The sequence below is a fragment of the Odocoileus virginianus genome, unplaced genomic scaffold, assembly GCF_023699985.2.
Source record: "Odocoileus virginianus isolate 20LAN1187 ecotype Illinois unplaced genomic scaffold, Ovbor_1.2 Unplaced_Scaffold_6, whole genome shotgun sequence".
Taxonomy (NCBI): domain Eukaryota; kingdom Metazoa; phylum Chordata; class Mammalia; order Artiodactyla; family Cervidae; genus Odocoileus; species Odocoileus virginianus.
The window spans coordinates 3133131-3140014 of record NW_027224268.1 but is presented as its reverse complement, the minus strand read 5'-3'; positions in this window follow the sequence as shown (position 1 = coordinate 3140014).

Sequence of the window (6884 nt, the reverse complement as noted above, 5' to 3'; positions counted from 1 at the left end):
GTAAGGTGGTCTGGTATTCCCATCTCTTTAAGAATTTTCCACAGTTTGTTGTGATCCACACAGTCAAAGGCAGTCAAGATTTCAAACACTGAAATAGAGAGATGGATGTGAGGGGAAAATACATGCTAGTCATTAATTTATAAACCTTTACCTACACTAATCTATTTGATACATAGACAGGTCAATCAATCTTGACTATAATGACAGATTTTGCTTGTCTAAGAATACGTTTATAGCCCAGACCAAGTTTTCCTAAAAAATTATTTTCCTGTAGTAGCTCTATAAAAATAGAGAGACATTTTAAGTGTTACAGGATTTGGGAATTATTAGTGAAATCTCAAGCCACTAGGGTTAACATAATTGTTTCATCTAACCATGCCTTGCAGGCTGTTGTATAATGTTGATATATTGATGAGGAAAGGAAGGTTCTAACCAAATACAGCCAGCCATTTTATATAGAGAGGATGCTGAAGAGTAGGCATGGAGAATTGACTACACAAATGCCTCAAGCCAAATGTATTGATTGAGAAGGTCAGCATATTAGTAGGAGCCTCAAACCTTCTCGGAAACCAAGGGGAAAATGGAACACTTTTAAACAATGAATTGACTTTTATCTTCCCGCAATGAGACCTGAATATTTATGTCTCCATCCTTGGAGCACTATCACTGGAGCCCTAGGATTCTTGACTCGGGTGGCTATCACTGTATGAAAAATGAGAAGTCCATTTCATAGCACATCTAAATAGAGAAAGTTTACTGAAGACTCACTAGTATGCATAATCAAATGAACCACTTGGTCACAAAAATAATGAATAGTCTTTAGAACTAAGGCCTTAAGAATTTATAGACAATGACCCCCAAACAAGGCTAACGTTGTACGTAATACATATAATATCATTGGCCTTCCCTGATGGCTCAGTTGGTAAAGAATCTGCCTGCAATGCAGGAGACCCCGGTTCAATTCCTGGGTCAGGAAGATCTGCTGGAGAAGGGATAGGCTACCCACTCCAGTATTCTTGGGCTTCCCTTGTGGCTCAGCTGGTAAAGAATCCTCCTGCAGTGTGGGAGACCTGGGTTTGATCCCTGGGTTGGGAAGATCCCCTGGAGAAGGGAAAGGCTACCCACTCCAGTATCTGGCCGGAGAATTCCATGGACTGTATAGTCCATGGGGTCGCAAACAGACAAGACTGAGCAACTTTCGCTTTCACTGTGCCTTACAAATTAACCATATTTATCCAGGTGTAAGGCAGCCTACAAGAGCTGCCTGTAGGAAGCAATTCAGGCCAAGCAGTGCTGGCCAGGACAATGCCATTGAACTGGCAAAGGGTATGGTCCTTAGCCTCCCTGGTCTTTGTGAACCCATATGGACAAGAGAGACTCACAAGACACTGCTGGAACCAAACCAGGGCTTTGCTAGTTTAAAGGTAGAGAAGGCTTCCCTCCCTTGCCTTATCTTTCTTAGGTTTTAAAGACTTCATTTTGAAAGATTGAATGGACCAGAACCCCAATTCACCACCACTTCCCAGGCCTTCCCACCTTTCTTTTCTGCTGTTTGGATTACTTGTCCTCTGCTCCTTCTTAAACAGATTTCACTCAGATGAAGTCCAAGCACATATGTTCAAGGGTCCCTGAATTCTCTATGGGAATCATTAAATGTTCTTTTCTAAGTTGGTCTTAGACAGGCAAATTCTGGGTTATCTGGCCAACCGCCTTATAACCCTAGGCTGCCATACAATTTCAAGGTCCACACTTGCACTTCTCTGGATCATTACATTGGTGCCAAGTGATCTGCTTACATGCAGGTTTAATGTAAGGCTTCTTAAACTAGGGTTAGCACAGACATCTGCAGAGATAAGCTTGGGAACTGAAAATCCTTAAAATTTCACCCTCTATCATGTATCCTCTCAGGCCTTGGGTGTTTTATCCTAGGCAGCTATTTGAGTTAACAGGATCTCTGTGGAAAATTTTTAATGTCTAATTAACATGGGGCTTCCCAAGTGGCGCAGTGGTAAAGAACCCACCTGCCAATGCAGGAGACACAAGAGATGTGGGTTTGATCCCTGGGTTGGGAAGATCCCCTGGAGTAGGAAATGGCAACCCATCCAGTATTCTTGCCTGGAAAACCCCATGGACAGAGGAGCTTGGCAGGCTACAGTCCACGGGGTTGCAAAGAGTTGGACACAGCTGAGCAACTGAGCACTCACAGACACGCATAATGTCTGTCAACATCATCTCTCACATAAAGATGTTTATTTCCTGGACACTGTGTCTTCAGGGTTTTTGTTTTTTTCTTTCTTTCTTTCACTGTCCTGTATTTAATATGCTATAAATTTTGAAAGATCATCGTGGCCATATTAAAAGACTTGGTATGGGAGCTGGGAATGTCACATGTGAGAGAAAAAAGAATCAGTGAGACAATAGAAAGGTATGTTATTCTTGTTTGCTTAGGAGGAAGGGGGTAATATGAGAGGAACTGACGATGTTCCATCACATTCACAATTGGTATCGAAGGTACTGTGGTGAGATAAAAAGAGCATGGAGTTTGGAGTCACCCAGACAGTCATGTGGCTGGGGCAAAATGCTTGGCTTTTCAAGTCTTGCTTTTTTTTTTTTTTTTAAAGTCTTGCTTTTTTAAATAATAGGAATAAAAATACTTAGACCTCTTTATCACTGGCACTAGAACTACTAGAGTTACACAGCTAAAAAAATAAGAATTTGGACTCTTACATCTTATGCAAAAAATTAATTCAGGAAGAATCATAGACTTAAATGTAAATGTTGAAATTATCAAGCTTCTTTTTTTGTAATATCTATCTGGTTTTGGTATCAGGGATGGTGGCCTCATAGAATGAGTTTGGGAGTGTTCCTCCCTCTGCAATTTTTTGGAAGAGTTTGAGAAGACTAGATGTTAGCTCTTCTCTAAATGTTTGGTAGAATTTGCCTGTGAAGTCATCTGGTCCTGGACTTTGTTGAGAGTTTTACACCACAGTTTCATTTGCAGTACTTGTCATCGGTCTGTTCATATTTTCTATTTTTTCCTGGTTCAGTCTTGGAAGGTTGTATTTTCTAAGAATTTGTCCATTTCTTCCAGGTTGTCCATTTTATTGGTGTATATTTGCTTGTAATAGTCTCTTATGATCCTTTGTATTTCTGTGGAGTCAGTTGTAACTTCTCCTTTTTCATTTCTAATTTTATTGATTTGAGTCCTTTCCCTATAGAGCTTCTAAAATAAACACAGGCTATCTTTGTAACCTGGAGATGAGTAAAGATCTTTTAGGGCTCAAAAAGCTTTAAGTGTACAAGAAAAGAATTGATAAATTGGACTTCATTAAAATTAAAAACTTGTGCTTTTCAAAGGACACTGTTTATATCTCAGTAAAGTTACAGCAGTAAAATTATCTCTTTAGCAGTTCAAATATCCTATGTTATGGAGAATTGCAAGGTATCTCCAGAGGGCAATCCCAATGATGAATGATGCTAGTAAAGAGGAAGTTTTTCTTTGAGGTGCTCTTGAAAGGGAGGACAACTAAGCTGGGGCAGCATGAATGAAGTGGGGGGTTGGGAGGAATGAAGTTCCTTCAAGTTGTCATGAAAACCAAGTATTTACTTTGTTTTTCAAAATCATTTTCATGTCACATTTCCTGAATATGCAATATATGTCATTGCTATGGCAAATGGGGCAAATAAAGTATTTCTGAAAACAAAGCAAAAGACCTGTGGGGAGCTCAGAAGCAGCCAGTTGAATTTATACTACAAGAGGCAGAGTGAGGGTTAAGTTTGGGGCAAAGTTCCAAAACTTAATTACTGAAATGTGCATACTTAATTATCCTCACAAAATAGCACTCCTGAAGTCTCAACAGTTGCAATAGACAAATTTGCATATTAAAAATTTCATACTTCCTGAAATATTGATGATTTTATATTGATCTCTTTTTTAAGGCTCTAAATAATTTAAATGTTTCTATAATATTTGGGAACACAGAGTGATGATTATTGTTTAGCCAATGCTCTCCTGTTTGCAAAAGCTCATGGCCATATTAGCAAAACTATCTCATGAGTTTGATTGCATGTGTGACAAAGTGACAAGGTGAATGCCAAGTTTCAATGAATGATCTTTTTATTATTTTCCACTGTTGAGGAGGAAGGAATTTTCCTCTGCCATTCTAGATTCTTCTGGCTGGTCTAAGAATTTTAAATTGACATAAGTCAGAGTAATGGGAGAAAAATCCAACAAAAGTTTTAATAACATACATGCAGGAAAACAGCTTAATGACACGTATATGAGGAAAACCGAGTAATTCACCCAAATGAACAAAACCCTCACCTTAAATACCATCTTCAGCTAAAGACAGAGGATGCTGGGGGTAGGAGTTTGGGACACCAAAGAGGAGGAAGGCCATGCACATGGAGATGGAAAAGCAGTGTTTGAAGAATATTTATTGGGCCACACAGAGACAGAGGCACCCAGAGAAGAATTTTAATAAACAGACTTTGCTAGGTTTCCCCCTGTCCACACACCTGGTTCATGCCATAGTTATCTATGGTGATGGCTCCCTGGAACAGGTCCTCTGTCTACATTCTTCAGGCAGCTTGGGGGAAGGCCATGGGTCTTCCTGAATCTTTGGGGCCTTGATTGTTTTCAGCTAGAAATAATCCACATGCCAAAGAGACACTTTGGAGTGGCAAGCGTTGCTCCTCTACACCATATTCCCATCCAGTGAAAGGCATCCAGTAGGGGAGGGAAGGATTGGGAGTTTGGGATCAGCAGATGCAAACTATTATATATAGGATGGATAACAACAAGGTCCTACTGTATAGTACAGGGAACTATATTCAATATCCTGTGATAAACCATAATGGAAAAGAATATGAAAAAGAATATATATATATATATGCATAACTGAATCACTTTGCTGTATAGCAGAAATTAACACAGCATTGTGAATCAACTATACTTCAATAAAATTAAAAAAAAAAGAAAGGAAAATTGTTGGGGCCAGGGGACGGCATCCAAGTCTAAAGTTTAAGGTTGGATTATAGCCGGGTTGGTCAACTTTTTCTGCTATGGCCCAGACAGTAAATATTTTAGGCTTCCAGAAACACATGGTCTCTGTCAGGACTGCTCAACTCTGCCAGTGTAGCATGAAAGCAGATATAGATAACATGTAAACAAATGACCATGCTGTGTTCCAAATAAACTTTATTGTGGACATTAAAAATTGATTTTCATATAATTTTCATGTGTCATAGAATGTTATTCTTTTTTATTTAACCATTTAATCATGTTAAGACCATTTTAACTCGAGAGCAGTGTAAACAAGTGACTGCCTGGGTTTGACCCAAAAGGGATAGTTTGCTGATTCCTGGGTTAAAGTACTGGTATTTTCCAGCCAAGTGACTTTTACTAATTCATTTGACTTTCCCGAGACTTAGTTTTTTTATCTGTGCAGTTTGGGTTGTCAAGTACACCTTAGAAGGTTGCCAAAGATTAAATGAATAAAAATACGGAGAGGTTCTGTGTATTCTGGAAAGCACTAAAATTTAAATAGTAATATATTTTAATATTATTAAATCATATGTTTATTGTTCTATTGAGTAGTATTATATAAGTCATCGGTCACATTACTGTTATCATATTATTAAAGCAAAACACAATACCCAAACTGGCAATGGAGAGCCTAATACGAACTAGCCTAAATAAAATGGAATTTTTTTGTTTTTATCTTTGAATACATTTGACATGAAACATTGTGTAAGTTTGGAATTTTTAACCAAAGAAAGCTTGCACTTTGACTCTTCACGTTCTTGTTTTCTCTTTCTTCATTAGGTGGATAACCTGATAAATCAGGGTCATTTGGGGAGTTAGGTGAAAGTGAATGATGGGGGGGAAATTGACCTAAATTCCTGTTTGAAACCTCTGGTTCACCTAAGCAAGCTGAATTTTCTTCCCTGAGATCTTGTAGGCGATAAAGCACATCTGTTCTGGATGATTCATACCTTTACCAGCCTCAAGGCAGAACAAGATGAGTTAATGCCTTTCTCCTGTCAGTAGTAAGCATGACCAGTTGCTAAGTATAATTAAACTTCAGTTGTTTAGCACTGATAAGATGACTGCAGATATTGCTGCTCTTTATGTAAGAATTTCTGTTTAGAGAATATCCAAACAAAAAGCCAGCTTTCGTTTATAAACTGTCACACTTAGTTTTTGAATGGCTGGTTTATTAGAATGCATATAGATGGAAATGTCCCACACTCTTCTTTACCTGCTGTTTTCTGAGTCCTATAGCTACCCAACACCACACAACCAACTTGAAGAAAAATGAATTGAATTCACAGACTTATCTACTTACCCAGGAGCACTAAGGGCCTTGAACGCTATAGGAACTTAATAATATTAAGTTTAAAAGATTTCTTTTAATGAAGTAATTAGTTCATATGGAATAAATAAATAATTTTAGAACCATGCGAACTCACAGTTGATGTCTTTTTCTTTTTTTTCTGATAAATTTTTTTTATGGTGGTTTATTATAGGTCACTGAATATAGTTCCCTGTGCTATACAGTAGGACCTTGTTGTTTATCCATCTTATATATAATAGTTTGCATCTGCTAGTCCCAAACTCCCGAATTACCCTTTTTCCTATGTCTTTGTATCCCTCTATATTCAACTATAGCAGCCATTCAAGCCAGAATCACTAAAACACTTTTGTGATTTAAAATGGACCCACGGGCCTTGGTTTCCCACAAACAGTCTAGACAGAGATGTATATGGAAGCTTCCAGCAGGAATTTCCTCAGTAGTTCATTGTATTATGTTGAAAAAGCCACACGGAAACAAAGTCTTGATTTCAACGATTTTTCTTATTTGTATATTGTCATTGCTTTT